Source organism: Solanum lycopersicum, chromosome 5, assembly GCF_036512215.1.
Source record: "Solanum lycopersicum chromosome 5, SLM_r2.1".
Lineage (NCBI taxonomy): Eukaryota > Viridiplantae > Streptophyta > Magnoliopsida > Solanales > Solanaceae > Solanum > Solanum lycopersicum.
Genome location: NC_090804.1, coordinates 56,351,160 through 56,368,825, shown reverse-complemented (window position 1 = coordinate 56,368,825; position 17,666 = coordinate 56,351,160). Strand labels below are relative to the sequence as shown.

General features: G+C 30.9%; 1 long non-coding RNA gene across 1 annotated transcript; it reads left to right on the top strand.

Moving 5' to 3' along the window:
* Positions 1-1,064: 1,064 nt before the first annotated feature.
* On the top strand, positions 1,065-10,630 carry LOC112941507 (uncharacterized). Its single transcript, XR_003246762.2, has 3 exons — positions 1,065-1,145; positions 8,053-8,107; positions 10,117-10,630. It is a non-coding gene; the product is annotated as an uncharacterized lncRNA (long non-coding RNA).
* Positions 10,631-17,666: the final 7,036 nt, after the last annotated feature.

Genomic DNA, 17,666 nt, shown 5'->3' with positions numbered 1-17,666 from the left:
ATAACATAACCTTGCAAAAACTGATTAACTTAAATGTTTTGCAAAAATTAGAGTGCAACAAATCAAAATGTCAAATTTGCGTTGAATCTAAGTCTGATAAGAATCTTTTATAAATTTGTTGAAAGAAATTCAAATCCTTTAGAACTGATTCACACTAATATTTGTGAGATGAAGTCAACACCATCACGTGGTGGAAAAAAGTATTTCATAACATTTATTTACAATTCCACTAGATATTGCTATGTCTATTTGCTAAACAGTAAGGATGAAGCAATATATGCATTTAGGCAATATAAAACTGAAGTTGAAAATTAGTTGGATATAAAGATCAAAATGATAAAAAGTGATAGAGGCAGAGAATATGAATCTCCATTTGCAGAAATATGTTTGAAAAATGGAATAATCGGTCAAACTACTGTTTCTTACACTCCTCAATCTAATGGGATTGTGGAAAGGAAAAATTCGAACTTTAAAAAAAATAATGAATGTCTTACTTTTAAGTTCAGGTTTATCACAAAGCTTGGGGGGTGGGGGGTGGGAGGGGAGGGGAAGCTATCTTTACAACAAATTGAATACTCAATAGAGTGCCTCACACAAATATACATGTTATTCCATATGAGAAATGAAAAGGTAGAAATTCAACTTGAAATATTTCACAGTGTGGGGGTGTGTAGCCAAAGTTCAGGTTTCTATACCTAAGAGGATAAAAATTAGGGCCAAAGAATATGGATTTTGTATTCATTGGATATGCCACAAATAGTAAGGCATGTCGATTTTTGGTTCATAAGTCTGAATATCCAAATTCATGATAATACGGTAATGAAATCAGGTAATGCTAAATTTTTTGAAAATATCTATCCGTATAAAACTAGAATTGAGTCATCTAGTGTGTAATGACCCAATAGGTTATTTTTGGGAATTTTTAAATACTTGGTTTAACTTGAGTTAATTAATTGACAAATAATTGTAGATAATCGACTTTATCAAAAGCTCATGGACTAAAATAATAATTTATTTATGACCATATATTATTTATCTCATATTTATTGAAGTTAAGGGTTTATCACTTCGATACATAATTAATTTAGAAAAGAAATTAAAAAGGACGTACGAGTGCAGCAAGCATAGCCGCCGTCGGTTCTCAGGTACATGCTTTGTTAAATTTCTAAGTTATAAAGTATATTATTGTGCAGTAGTATAAATAGTGATAATTTATATTATTATATTAGTATGAGATAGATTAATTATTAACAGACTTGATAGAAATTTCAATATAAATTGTAAACTCTGAAACTTGTTGTGCCGTCTTCATGATTGGCCTAGGGGACAACTTCCGAGGAAGTTATCATCAAGCAATGAGACTATAGGTGTTATATATAAATTTATATATGTTTATATATATTTAGCTTAAAGGATTAAGAATGATTAAAGTATACTGCATGCACTTTATAAATTTGTTATTGTCGGTATAAAGTTGAGTTAGCCTTTTAGAATAGATTGGTATAGATAGGTTTAAAATGTCATGTCTATGAAAAGTTTGACTTTGAGACGAGAAAACTATCTAATGGGCATAATGATAATAAGAATTTGTAATAAAATTGTAATTAAATGCTATTATATAATAAGGATTGTTGATTAAACGAATTCTGTATGGTAATAAAGACTAGCAAGATCTATGTGGTGGTTTTCCACTATTTGGTGAGTAATGTGGTTGCATGGAAAATCTAAGAACATATAAAGACTCTGCTCGAATAAAATTTATAGCATCTACAGTCATAATGAAAAAGTGTGGGATGTAGTGGAGCCTTCAGAAAGAGATGACAGTAAGTATATTTTCTCTTGTTGCAAAGGCTAAAGAGGTATTTTTAAAGAGTCTGAGAACTGGGTTCACAGACGCGTGATTTATTCATTTTGCATTTGTTATGATAATAATGTCACAAGTTCATCATATTGGTTTAAAACTATTGGATAAAATTTGAGAAATAAGTTTTAAGTCGTTCAGCTTGAATGTGATAATAAGTTTTCTCTGTGATTTTGAGTTTGATAATAAGTACGATTGAGTTATTAGCACATATATGATAATATCGATGGAGACGATAAATGATAAGCTAAGATACGTGAGTTCATAAAAATCTTTGAGATACGAGTTAATATTGAAAGATAAAGGGATTGGTTACACAGTTGGGCTCAAATTTCAAGTTTTTCTTGGTGAGTTTAGGTTTTTCGTAGTGTGCTTTGTCGAGGTATGAATAAGTAAGATAAGAATTGATCGATTGCATCATGTATTGAGAATTTGAAAGAATATGTTCCTTTTTTTACTCTCTCACTAATCTTATTGGTGAAAGAATAAGATTGGTGAGAGAGTAAAAAAAAAAAGGAACAAGAGCCTAGTGTATTAAAGAGTTCAATATATTAGAAATTATGTGTCACGAGAAGAATTTAAGAAAAGTGAAGGAATAAGACCTCTACTATAAGTCATTGATAAGATTTTATTGATTATTGCCTATGAAGTTAGATATGAATGTAAGATGTGAACTAGTTTGGTACTGACTGACGAGGAGTTTATCATCGAAGTTTTATAAAGATTGAGTTTTGATCGGGTGACAAGTAATCAGGTGCGGAAGGTTTTTATGTCGAACTAGATTGTTCAAATTAGGATAGGTAACTTATGGATGTCCGGTAGAGTGGACCTACAATTACACATGGTTAATGAGGATTTTAAGGGATTGAAACTACTTGATGGGACGATATAAGCCGTTATGATGCATTACATAGGCCTTTTATAGTGAGTAAAGGTTATGATCTTATAGTATACCAATTATTGGAGTGACCAAGAATTTTGTAAGTGTTGGTATGAGGTGTATGAGTGTTTTGAATATTAGTTAAAATTTGGTATATGAAAATAAAAATTACGCATAGTTGACATTGAGTGTGACTAAATTGTTGTATCTCAAATGGCAAAGTACTTTTAGATTTAGAATTAGTGTTATCAGCCTTGGGTGTGACCAGTATTTGTCATAAAATACTTAAATGGAAAGAGAGACAGAGCCATAGTTCACAATATTATGTGTTTGCTAAGAAAACATTAATATTAATGACAGTTAGAGAGTAAGGTAAATGATTGATGTGGCTATGATGTCCTGTTAGTAATAAAAGTGTTGGCCCTAGTGAAGTACTCTGAAGAGCATATGTGGTTCAATAAAACAAGTATGTGAGTAATTATAATAGGAACTAAATTGGTGATTGTAGGTAACTAGAAAATTAAAGAGATAGAGTCATATGAATGAAAATGTTTGATGCGGATACAATAGAAGAAGTATCTAGTGTAAGTTTTTGACCTAGTAAAGTATTGTGAAGAGCATATGTGGTTCGATAAAACAAGTGCGTGGATAATTATAATAGGGACTAAATTGGTGATTGTAGGTAAGTAGAAAATTAAAGAGATAGAGTCATTTGAATGAAAATGTTTGATGTGGGTACTATAGAAGAAGTATCTAGTGTTATTTTATTTTGGTTATGTATATTTTTATATGACCATCTACTTCGTTTTGGATATACACACACATGCTTTCATATCTATGGGTGAATTCCTAGTGATGGATCGGATGTACCGATCTGTGATTGTTCTTCTTATAGGGTGTCATTCATCGTTAGACTTAATCAGTTCATTTATGAAAGATTCCGAGTTGTTTAAGATAGTAAAAGTATACCACTGATTCTACGCGTACAACCTTGCTTATGAGAACATATATAAGAGCTACTATGCAGAGTTGTAATAGACGAAGAGTGTTGTTAATAATTTTGCACTTTGAAGAGTATCGCTTATTGATGCTTACACAATCATTTCTTCTTTGGGTTAAATAAGTAGTACCCTCCCTAGATGTGAACCGATGTCTAAATATCATATTTTTTTTATAATTTAAGTTAATGGAAAGATTGTGTTGTGAGAAGGAATCTTGATAATATTTGTGATGATTTATGCATTATGAGTGTGAGTGGTTGTTTAAAATCCACTTCTGGTTGTAGTAAGTAGTGATTCAATAGTCTATCTTGGTTATGTGAGAAAAGACCTATCATGATGATTGTGCTGCGCCCTAGTGGGTTTCAATTTAGATTGGGTTCATGAGTTAGTTTATGGTTTGATAATCACTCTTGATTTATATATCTTTCAAAGTTTTATTTGAAAGTTCAGTACTTAGTAGTTGATGTTGATGGAATGGTCTGAAGAATTAGCTTTACTTAGAGAGATAAACACACACTGGTAGCTCATACCTCAAGCTTTTGGTAATATCTATATTCTTTCTTCTCCTTCAATATGTTCGAGAAAGAACATGATTTTTAGTGGTGGATAATATAATGAACCAATAGGTTAATTTTTGAAATTTTTAAATATTCAGTTTAACTCGAGTTAATTAATTGACAAGTAATTGTAGATAATTGACTTTATTAAAAATTAATAAACTAAAATAATAATATATTTAAAACCATATATATATATATATATATATATATATATATGTTTCGTATGATACTCCATAAAAGAGAGATACACATTCATTCAATTGTACTATACCAAATGCAGGAACTGAATACATAGGGGAAAAAAGAAAAATACTTTACCAATTGTATGAATATACTATCTTGAATTTTTCTATATGTTGTATCACTCTACGCTAATTATATCAATATGCTATCTTAAATCATTCTATATGTATCATCCTATATCAACCTATATTTCTATATTTTAAATGAATATAAGTGGTAAATGAGAGAATGAATTCAAGTGATACGATTGAATTAACTTGTATGCATAAAATATAATTGTATTTATGTATCGTGAATGAATAACAACAATACAATAGTGAATAAATATAAGTGATACACTTCATGTTTCAATATTTCTTTATATCTATATTTCTATATCTAAAAGGAATACAAGTAATGCTAGATCAAATGAATACAAGTGATAAAAATGTTTCGACGTATATGCATCGAATGTGCATGTATCAACCTGCATTTATGTATCACAGATGAATACAGGCACTACAAGAGCAAATGGATTCAATATAACATGTATCAACTTGTATGTATCAGACTATATTTGTGATACAATTGTATTCATCAAGTACATTTTGTATCTAGCATCTCTCCTCTTTTTATCCTAGAATTTGGTCACCTCATTCCTTACTCTCCCAGTATCACTTGTCATACTCCTTTTCCTCTCAATATCACTTGCCTTTTCTTTTTTTCTTTTTTTTTTGCTATGAATGCTAAATACCCAAAATATATCTACTATATATTAGAAAGGACAATTTCAAGTCCTTTTCAACATGTCTGTTTTCTGACATTAAATTTATGTTTGGAGGTATTCAAGTCTTCTACAAAAATTCCAAGATAAGCTTGCTTTAAAATGTTGTATAGTTAATCTATGAACTAATGGAGTCTTATGTGTGGTAGTGGTACTGATAGTATACAAGGTGGTTAACCTATTTATGTTGTAATGTCGTACGGAAAAGATAGGTCGAAATTGGAAGGCATCATAAGAAAGGCTAAGGGTGGAGAAGCGAAGGGTACAAACATGATCTTTTATTGTTTAATTCATATATTATGAGGTAGTATCGGGTTGACTGATGATGTTTACCAGTACGTGTGGTTGTAATGATACTACTCTTTCTATGTATTTTGACATAGTCTTGATGTAGGATTTGTGATGTATCCTTAAGTAAAGACGAAGAAGTTTCGACTTTTCATTCAGCATGGTGGGAGATGTGTCTTTTGTTTAATTCGCCCCATTGTTCTGTTAGTGGCACTTGTACTTGTCAGACTAGGTCCTTGGGGATTGGTAAACTAGTTTGTATAATTTCGATGAGTTGTATTTCGTATGGGTTAATTCTTAAACTTCCTTAACTTGCCTTTGTTTTCTTTAAATTCCGCATGTTTTCTAGTTGTTGGGTTATAAGAGTTCTCCTACGTAGGTGTTAGAGTAGCTGCCTGCACGACCTAGTGGGTTGGGTCATGACAAATTGATACTAGATATTAGTTTACTGGTCTCGCCGTACAAGAGTAAAATGTGGACTAGACTCTTATGGTGTGTTGATGTCCACATCTAATCTATAAGAGGTTAGGAAGAATTCTAGGAAGTCATTCCATTTGTTTAGTCCTTTCATGCGAAATGTTGCTTGTGGTATAGGTTAAGTCTAATTAGTATCTCCCGGTTCCAATTGGTATCTTGACGATGAGGACTGACGTTGTTGATACTGTCGAAGGACACCAACAAGTTAATTGGAACCAGAAGGTTTCAAGTGGTATCTATACCTAGGGACTATAAAGAGAACCGATAATCTTTAAGGGTTATCTAGGGGAAGAACTAATTAATAAACTGAAATTGCATGTGTGTTGTATCTTGTAAAGTGTGAATGTGTGCTTCCAATTGGTGGTAACTAATGGAAAATGTGTGATTTTTGTTGTATTGATCTGCCATTGTGTATTGCATGTTGAATGATGATGTAGATATGGATACGGAAGTGTGTTAATATCTTGAATCATTGTTGAAATAGAGGAATACAGTTGGGGTGAGTAACCTGATTTAGGACATCATGTGGAGTGTCTGAAGTCGATACGAGTAAAGTTATGGTTGGATCGCTAAAAGGCTATGCAAATTGTAATGTCTAGGTTTATCTTAGGATGTGTGGTCTATAACATTGCATATCTTACTTGGAGAAAGTTACAAATTGAGGGGGTTTGTGGACATAGAGGCCTGGAAAAATGGATAAAAGGAAAAATGTACCCAGAAAGTCACTGGCCAGGTTCTAGTCCCACTCTAGACGCTGAAGCAGGATTCCTTCCGCTGGGGTGGTGCCGCTACAATAGGGTTATCCCGCTAAAGCGGGCAGGGAGGCAAAACCTCACCAGGATTCTCCCTGCTTTTGCCTTTTTCCAAATACCAAGCCAAAATGGATCCAAGCCAATTCCTGCAAATAATAAGCAGTGTTCAACAACAGTAGTAACTAAAAATATTTAAAAATTAAAGTCAGGTTCCATCAGACAACCCAAAAGCAAGCATCCATGTGCTACAAAAAGGAGTCACGTAGAAAAAGAGATTATAAAATTATCGTCTTAAAGAAAAACCAAGAGGGGATGAAGGAATGGAAGTCCCTGAAATATGGTGGCTCGAGCCAAGGGAGAGTTTAGCCGGCGGATGCACAAGAGAAGATAGCCTTCACCCTGTTCCACATCTTCAGCATTAGGCAGTCCTTCACCACATCCCTCCTCCTCTCCTTGCATAGCTGACGCCGAAACATCTCGACCTCCAAGGTACAGTTGTACTTGTAAAACTAGGTCCTTGGAAGTTAAACTATTTTGTGTAATTTAGAAAAGTTGTATTTCAGATAGGTTAATTCTTAAACTTCTTTAACTTGCCTTCATTTTCTTTAAATTTCACATGTTTTCTAGTTGTTGGGTTATGAGGGTTCTCCTACATAGATATTAGAGTAGGTGCCCGCACGGCCAATAAATTGGTTCGTGGAAAAAATACTAATAGTCACAATAAGCAGGTGTAAAACGGAAGCTAGTAAAGCAAACCTCGAAAGACCATGAATAAGAATACAAACGAGAAAGATACCAAAAGACACAAAGATTTAATGTAGTTCGGTTAACCGATCTACGTCACAAATGAGGTGAGCAATCCACTATAAATATGAAAGTACAAAATATAGAGAGAAATAACCTAAACCAATTCACTTGGAACATAATATCCACCATAATCTCAAAACCCAAGAGTATATTGTGAATGTTTATTAAGTTAGAAGTTACAAACATATATTTATAGAGTCCTAAAATATTCTCTACAAGAAAATGACCAGTAAAAACATCAAAACATTTTTCTAAATGTAAAACCTATTTATGGTAAGAAATTAGGGCAAATAAACCCAACAAATCTTTCCTTATGCCTGAATTTTTGACAAAATAAATTTGTCCACCTTTTTCACAAAATGAATAGGATCTTGCATCTCTTCTTCATAATCTCATCACAAAATGAAACGGGTTTCTCAGGGAAGTGAAACATGGCTGAAATGTTATGCTGATTTCTCCAGAGTTTTTTTGCCAGGTACATCAATTGATCTTTTTCTTTAAGTTGTTAGCTCTTCCTGCTTAAAAGTCTTTTCCTTCTTAGTTTTTCTTGCTTTTTGTTCAGACAAAAAACTGTTTTTGCGTGTCGGTGTTTTGCATAGTATTTTGGCGTAATGGTGCTTTAGTTTGCATGTGTAGACATTCTCTCTAATGGTTGTTTTGCTGTTTTTGGTATCAGCTTGTTTGTGTAAAGTTTTAGACTATTCTCCCTAATGCTATAGTGTATATGTCTTGGTATTTCTTTCCTGCTCATTTTTTCTTTTTGACATGTCAAAAGGGAGAAGGGTATATCCGCATATCATTATCATTATTGAATGAAGGTTGAGTTATCAACGCTTTTGTTTGTTATTATCAAAAAGGGGAAATTTGATGAGAGTTAGTATGAATCAATTGTATTTTGATGATAAAAATATGAGAACCAGGTACTTCTATACAGGTACTCGGAATAATTAAATTGCAGTTATTTTGGAATATTCAAAATACCAAGGCTATTTAAGAAAAGCAGCGAAATAAAACTTATTTATGGATATAAAAGACTAGCGCAGAAAAAGGAAAAACCTTTCCATAAAAGAACTCTACGTTCATGCCCAAGAAGGACTCTATTTTGTCACGCATCTTTTCCAAAAAGGACAGTTTTCACGCGTACAAATTAACAGAGTAGTAAAATCCTTTTCCTAATAAAAGATGATATCAGCAAACATTTTTGTTATTAACTTGTTGACGGAGCGCCTATATAAACAAAGATATACAGCTAGAGAAAAGTAGTCTTTACAATCGAGAAGAAAAGTGAAGAAAGGTGAGAGAAAGAGAGAGAGGCAACAAAGATCGTCTTGTGAGTTTGTGAGTTTGTGAGCTTGTGAGATTGTAAACAGGAAGTGGGTTTTGACTTCTTGTGGAGTGAGAGTGTTTGCGAGTTATCTAGCAAGAAGTGGATTTGGCTTGTTGTGAGTTGAGAGTACGATTAGAGTTAATTGAAAAATTGTAATTGAGTAAGAAATGTTAATAAAACAAGAGTTGAGTTTTTCCTTCCTTGAGTGAGGAAGGTTTTATACAAACGTGTTTATTTTATTGCTTTCTTCTTAATCAAATTATTTAGAACCTGGTTCTTGATATAGGGGTAAGGTTTTATCAGTTTAAATTTTGCAAATCTTCATATTTGATGTGGTAAGGTGACAAAATTAAAATCAATTTGTTCAATTCATTTATTTGTTATCTCAATTTGTTTTATCTAAATTCATTTCAATTTAGTAAAATTGGGCTGATATGTAATCCAAATTCATTAATGAAATTTGTTGTGGATATATTTTAGTTTTTTTAATATATAGTGATAATAAAAAAATTCTTTTAGTTTCTAAGATCTTTTTTAAATCCAACAAAAAAAATAATTAAAACTTAGTAAAAATTGAATCGATTGGGTTGTGACCCATTGCCTTACCTATTTTGACCCAAGTAAATTTTTGTTGGGTAAGATCTTGACTCATTTTGACTTGCCAAATTTGATTCACATGACTCATTCAAATTTGACTCAACCTGCTCAATTGTTTGCCCAAATTTTCTGTATATTTGGAATCAGGTTGCATTTCGATTCATTAGGTTACATTATTTTAACTCATTTTGATCCTATAATTCTCAAGTTATCGTAATATATATATTAAAACATACTCAAATTTGACCCAACTAGAAAGTAATCATTCAAACTTTGATAGTTTTTACATTTAAACTCATCAACTTGATATCAACTGACAGCTTAACACTCTAACTTACCTTCATTGTGTCTATTGGATACACTACGCAAATTTTGAAATATAAATTTCAAAGGTGTCTAAATTATCATTTGTAAGTTTGTGTACCTAGCTGACATGATAAAGACGAGTTAAGATGTCGGAGATATGCATACTCAAAGTTAAAATTATTTACTTGCTAACGGAGATCAAACATGAGAAAATTGATTGATTTACTGAAAATGTATTGATTTTTTCACGTCAGGTGATAGATCAGGAGCCAACATTGCTCATATCATCATGATGCGAGAAAGTATAGATGAAGATCATAAACTTAGTTGGAGATAACTTGAACCTCGCTGGAATGGCATTGATTCACCCCTTTTGGTAGTATATTTGCCCTGAAAATCCCAATACTGATGATCCTCGATGAAATCTAGCTGCACGTCCCAGTTTGCTATCCGAGCTTTGTTGCTCCAACATTCTGATATGCACTGCAGAGAAGGATTTTAGAAGAGACAGAGGTTGGACATACTATGAGGCCTTTAAGAAATGTGGATGGAAAGGTGAAGTGGAGATCAAGGAAACACAAGGGGAACACCATGTTTTTCATTTGAATAACCTAACTTATGATAAAGCTAAGATCTTGATGAAATGGTTGACTGATTTCTTTCAACAAGCAAGCTGAATGCTTGCTGTGTTTGGGGAATTTTTATTGAGAACTATCAAAACTTTGCTAACTCTTATTCAATTTTATCAAATGAGTAAATTATATATTATTTTTATGATCCTTTCATTAATAAATATTTGCAATTACATATTATTATAAATGTTTCAATAGGCTTAAGTTACTAAAGATTCTCTAATTTGCTAAAGGGAAACGTACAATAAATATACTATAGTAAGAAATATATACCATTTATATTAATAACATTTCTTTTCGCTTGATAACTTTAAATACAATTATAATTCAATTTTAATATATATTACAGAGAATAATTTATAAAACACATATAATTCAAGTCTGATTAATAAATAATACATTTATCGCATATTATAGTACATTTATAATACAATGTGTCAAATTCTTATTAAATAGGCATAATATATTTTAAAACAATTATAATGCATATATATTACATACATAATTCACTTTTCATACATATTACAAATTTATCATAGTATTGCTATATATTGCTATAGATGGCAATAAAGTTAAGGTCTTGATCTGGCTGATTTCTTTCAACATCATGTTAAATGATTGCTGCGTGTGAGAAATTATTGAAGTCAATGTTGCCTTAGATTGGTTCATTGGAACCATATGATCCGTATTAGTGGTTGTCACACGGGCATATTACTTCACCTAAATTTTATGCAAGAGGTTAGCCAATGTGACGACAGTCAAGCCCCAGTCAACTCAGTCCTTTTCACAATCTATTCTGCCTAACGTTCAAGGACATTTTTTTTCTGCCTTAGATTATTTTTCAAAACATTAACAATGAAATCAACACATAAACATATGGGCAAACCCAACTTTTATATTAATAATCAAAACCAATACAAAGGATTCACTCGTTGGAACAACAATTATATGAAACTTAAACTTCGACTTCAATTTAAGGCACAATCACAATTCGATTGCTTCCTTAGACACCTTTGTAAAAACCTCACTTTTTTAAGTGTCTTGGTAACATTCCAGACTTAATCTTTTCTCTTTCACCCTTAGGGTAACAAACCTATGCCCAAAACTTCCAACACACACAGGACCATTCATTTATAGAACATGTAGCAGCCTGGTGTGTTTATATTGTATAGTGTTGTGACACATGTCTAAAACATTTCAAACATTCAATCCACTAAATTATATTTAATTTGACATCCCCAACTGATAAGAAACAATCAAATTTTGAATTCAAAAAGCATACAAAAGATAAAATGAATCTGGACCAAGCGGTTACAAAAATGTAACTGTCGCATGTGCTTGACATGTGACTTGACTTGACTGGATTTAGGCCCTTTGCTGCATTTTCCTTCTATATATTTGTCTCCAAAACAATCTCTAAACATTCTATATTCATGATATCATCAAAGTCCACCCGAATCCACCCGCACATTTTTCATGCATGCACACCACCGAAGCTGCCACTGCCTTGCATTGGCCATGTTAACCTTTAGCTCACTCGTGCCATTTATTATTTTCTTGCTGCGTTTCATTCACATTTACTATGATATAATTTAGCTCTACTCAATTTTCCCGCATTTGACCAGACCATGTGCTTTTCGCATACAAAATTGACCATTTTTTCACATAATATTTTTTTATAATTACCAAGTCTTTAAGGATGAATTTATCAAAGAAATTTACAAAAAATAATATTTTAATTTTTGTTAATGAGACAAAGTTATTATAATTTTTATTTTTTTCTAAAAAGGAATAAGAACAAGAGTCATTGAATGGAGGACCCACATGCTTACATGAGGGCATGAATACCAATTAACTTTGCAAAAAATTATATTATATTATATATATATATATATGTATGTATGTTATGCCGTAATTTTACAATCTTTAGAAAAATCACTTTTTGGAATGTGTCAAGTATAATACAATTTGAGAAAAATACTTAGAAAAGAGTCGCCACTTAAATTTTTAAAGAAATTAAGAAAACTTAATAAAAAAAACTCTAACAAATCAAGTCTTACAAATTTAAAAAATGGGTAGGAGGTTCTTATTTACACTTCAAAAAGATTATTAAGGCATTTAAAGCGTCCGCTAACTTGCGGTTGTCCTACGACTTAGATAACTATTTTGACTATATTTAGGAAAATGACATAACTTGAGAAAATAGATAAACAAGGAATACTTTTTAATTTTTAAGAAAAGAAGATATTAATTAAAATAATTGAATTAATTGCAAATGATTAAGACTTTAAAAAAACTAGATTAACTAGAATTATTTTGTTTGAATTGTTTTAAATGATAATTCGAACTAAATTAGTTAATTTAAGCATGAAGATATTTCTAATTAATTAATTTTTTTTGACTAAAGATGTTAAATTAATGTATGAGAGTTGATAAAAAAAAAGAGTTAAAATGTACCAACATAAAAGGACATCTTTCATCTTTTCGGATATTTAATTAAGATAACCCTAAAGTTAATTAGCAAATAAATTAGTAAGGTAAGGCAAATTAATAAATTCAAATAGAGAGAGTGAAGGAGGAAGATTTGGGACTTTCTGATCTTGGGCTTTGACCCCATTTATCTGTCCTACACTATTGTAAAGGTTGCACAAATATCAGATGAGCTTTGACCCAACTTCCATATAAAGTTGCCTGAATTTTTTGGGGCTTTTGGCCCATTTCTAATTTTCGTATATAGATCGTATACTATTAGTATATCAGTATATATAACTCTGTTTTTAAACACTGAGACTTGTATTTTTGTCTTCGACTTGTATATCCACAGTTTGGAGCTATATTTCAGCACCTTGACCTGTATATCAGTGTATAAACATTGTATACAACATATATACAACCCATTCCTTTGTCATTTGAACTAATTTCCAGCAACATGTTGGAGCTTGTAACAAGATTTGAATATATAGGAAGGGGTCTGACTCGATGGGAAAAAATGTGAAAGGAGGAGTCCAAGAGACTCGAGGAGACCTAAGTAAATGATAAAATTCCTTAATAAACTAGGTTATAAGGTTTAAGGATAATTATTTCAACAATTTGTCTACCACCACAATTTAACCGACAAACACATTACTATCAAAGAGCTAATGTCTTGACATTTTAGAATTAATCATAAGGCAAATAAAATTATAACTTAAAGCATATAAGAATTGAGAAAATTTCATGACGAATATATACTTCTCATAATGAATAGGAAAGTCAATCAAAGGATATCTTTATAACGACCGATCATGACATAAGGACCATTTGAACAACAATTAACACTTTAGAACTATGTAGTAATTAACAGAGGAATAAAACAAATTTAGTAGCTTTGGAAACTATCACGCATTGCTTTCAATATTTAAACACAGTGAGCACCAAAATGACAACTTAAGAATTAGATTTAACGTAGGATCCCAAAAGGTTACCTTCACATGCCTATCCCGAATGATAAAATCATATTATCAAGCATCAATAATACAGTATACAACTCATTTAAGTAGAGATGTGACATTTCATGCAAAAACAATATCATAAACGTAAGGCAACAAGATAATCAAAGTAAAAAACATTAGTACCATAGCAAATTATAACTCTCTAATAATATTTTAATATAAAAAGCATTTAAACAAAGTCTATAGTGGAGTCATGATAAGCAAGGAAGGACTAAAGTAAATAAAGCATTTAAAAAAAAAGAAAAAAAAAACAGATCACTACAATGATATGAGAATCAACACAATAAAAGTAGTAATAGCTTGATACCAAATTTCCAAAATTCAATATATACTGTCATGCTTGGAAACAAAACGCTATTAGCTCAATGAGAACGAGAAATTTATTTCCTATTTGGAACTAATGAAAAGACAAACAATGACTGGCAAAACTCTCGTACTTATAATAGAAGATCAAGACTTAAACCAGCAAAGGAGGAATAATATTGAATAAGCTATACCAAACATCAAATTACGGTCAGAATAGTAAAGAACATAAATAAGATGAAGAAGTATACCTTTTTTGGAGAATCCATTGGGGCGACGAGCTTCAAAGTACCGATTTCCACACCTCAATTCAAATACAAACAACAAACTAAGAAACCCCAAGAAAAATCTAAGTGACAAATTTCTCAGAATCTAAGATTAGAAAATCGTTTTATAATGTCAAGTGTAAAACAATTATTGCTTCAAAATCAAACTCAAAAGACGTCAAAATCCAATTTCAAAACCTCTGTTTTTATCACTGAGGGTAGAGGGCTATTTATAGGGAAGAAGAGCTGGTTTAGGGGGGAAATCCATTAGATAAATTTTGAATTTCTTTCCCCCTTTCCAAGGCCAACATTGAAAGAGATTTGAAGATCTCTTAAAAAAGGGGAAAAGGGAACAATGATTTGATCGATTAGGTTGCTAGGGTTATGGGTTCTGCAGGGTAGTTGGATTAGGGTACTAGTTTCTTCGCATGTGATCATGGTTTGTAGAATGATTTGCTCGCTGGATTTTACTTTTGACTGTCGCATAAAGGAGAAGAAGACGCAGAGTCGCATATTGGTCTTATATGTAGCTGCAAATTGTTGTTGTATTGGAATGTGGTTGTGCCGGGCAATCATGAAATCAGAATTGGGATGAGAATATGTATGTTTGGGGCGTTGGGCTGATGGAAATTTGTAAAAAAGCCCAAAATTTTGGTCTCAAAATTGAGTCAAGGTGGGGGATAGAATAAAAGGAAAATTACCATTTGAATTTCAATTAAAGCCAATTGAAATTAAGAAATATAGCCAATATGAAATTAAGTAACAAAATAGGCTAAAAATTAGGTAAAATGAATTAGTATAATCAACTAACGAGCTTCTTAATCGTAACAAAAATAAAATAAATAACTCGATTATAAACTAATAACTCAAAATTATAAATATAGCTTACAGTAAATTAATAAAATATTTAACTAAAGTGCAAAATATTTGTGATGATTTTCCAAATATTTATAATATAACGGGATTGTAAATATATATATATATATATATATATATATTTATTATTTAAATTAATAAAATTACTTTGAAAATAACTTCAATGTATTTTAAATTTCATAAATTATTAATTCATAAATACAACCATCACTAATAAAGTATTTAAAATACAAAATATTTTGAGATGATTTTTGAATATTCATAAAATACATTCATTATATACCTAATTATATTAAACACATATATTATTTAAATATCATAAAAGAGGGACAAAACTTGCAAACTATATATATTTTTCCATTTTTTTTTGAATTTTTATTATCAAATCGTTTGTGTCATGTCCGAGCCTACACCCTGGACGTGGTCGATAATTAATGACCATTACTAGCATTGAGTAGACCCTTTAGATGACTTACTTAACTCAGTAGGAGAAAACAGTCAATACGATAATCATCAAAGAATTGAACTAAACTGAATGGAATGTTTTAATGATTTAAACATTCAACTTGGCCAAAGTGGCAACCAAGTCTTTGGCAACCAAGTCTTTAACACATGAATAATACAATAAAGACTAATGACTACCACCTGTCTATCTATGAAGCCTTCTAAAATTGATATGCATATTGGGACAGACCCCACAACATCCTATAAAAAAAAAAGGGAAGACAGAAAGTGATAAATGTGTCCTCCAGAATAAAAGGAGGCTTACCATTGACTCTCAACTGGATCAACAATGTGATGGATGATGTTTATCCTGGTTACCTGCGTCTACATCATTATATGATGCAGGCCAATTGACATCTATACATTGAATGTATGAGTATGCGAGTTGAAACGTTAAAACAACTTAATTTTGAAAAGGAGAAAGGAGGAACACTTACATTGGTCTGCTCAACTCAAGAATAATATGACTCAATAATACTAACTAATTTCAATGTAAACCAATTTAAAAGCATGTGTAATATAAAGAAAATTTCTTTGAAAACATGTCGTAGGTTCTGAATGTATTCAAGGATACAAATATGTCTGAGATGTATGTGAGAATACAAATAAGGGATGTCATTAATGGAAATGCCAGATGCAAATTCTAGGTGAGTTAAGTGGCTATTGTTATTACTATTGCGGTCAAATATATGCCATCAAAATTGAGGAAATATTTAATGTTCTAAATTATTTGAAAATTTGATCAAAAAATTTAAAAAACTATAATATTTTTTAATTTTAAGACTAACTAACTTTTTTAAATTAAAAAAATATTAAAGTTAAAAGAGTAAAAGTATTTAGAAAATTAAATAAAATATCATTAGCCAAAAAGACACTTGCATTTTTAATATGTTTACCAACAAACTCTGTAATTTTGCTTAAAACTTTAGGAATCAACCAATAATTAACAAAATTTGGAAGGAGAGGGTTATCTACGGTGCAGCATAATCTTTTTTTTTTTAAAAAAAAATAAAAAAATATCTAAATTATAATGGAGAGATTAAGTGAATTTTCTTTTTTTTAAAAAATTATATATATAAAAAAGTTTATGAAAGATTTTTTTTGAAAAATCGAAAAAGTTAGAAGGAAGGGAGGGGGTTTACCATTAGAGAAAATCGTGGAGTGGGGTAAGAAAAATATTTTATATTTTATTTAATACTTTTAGAGAAATATTATTATTTCAATATTTTACTTTAATTTTAATCTTTTTAATTTTTATCAATATTAAATGATTGTCTATATAAAGTGTGCAAAAATGATATATGTATGTTCTATTAAACTAATAAAAAATACTTTCTTCGTTTCAAAAATAATGTTCCTATTTTCTTTTTAGTTTGTTTTAAAAAGAATGATCCATTTCTTTTTTCGGTAACACTGTAACTTTCCACGTGACATGTTTAAGACCACAAGATTAAAAATCATTTTGATACATTTGACATGACTTTAATTTAGAACCACAAGATTAAAAAGTCTTTTTTTTCCTTAAATTCGGTTCAAAGTCAAACTAAGTTATCCTTTTTGAAATGGAGAGAGTAGTAATTTATATATAAACCTAGACGGTCAATTTGTTGAACGTGAAATAAAAAAAATAAATTCTAAGTTTGTTTTGTACGCATATTTATTTTTCAAAAAAGAAAAGTAAAGAAGAGTATAATTTATCACTGTTCAGGACTAACACGTGCAATTAGAAAAC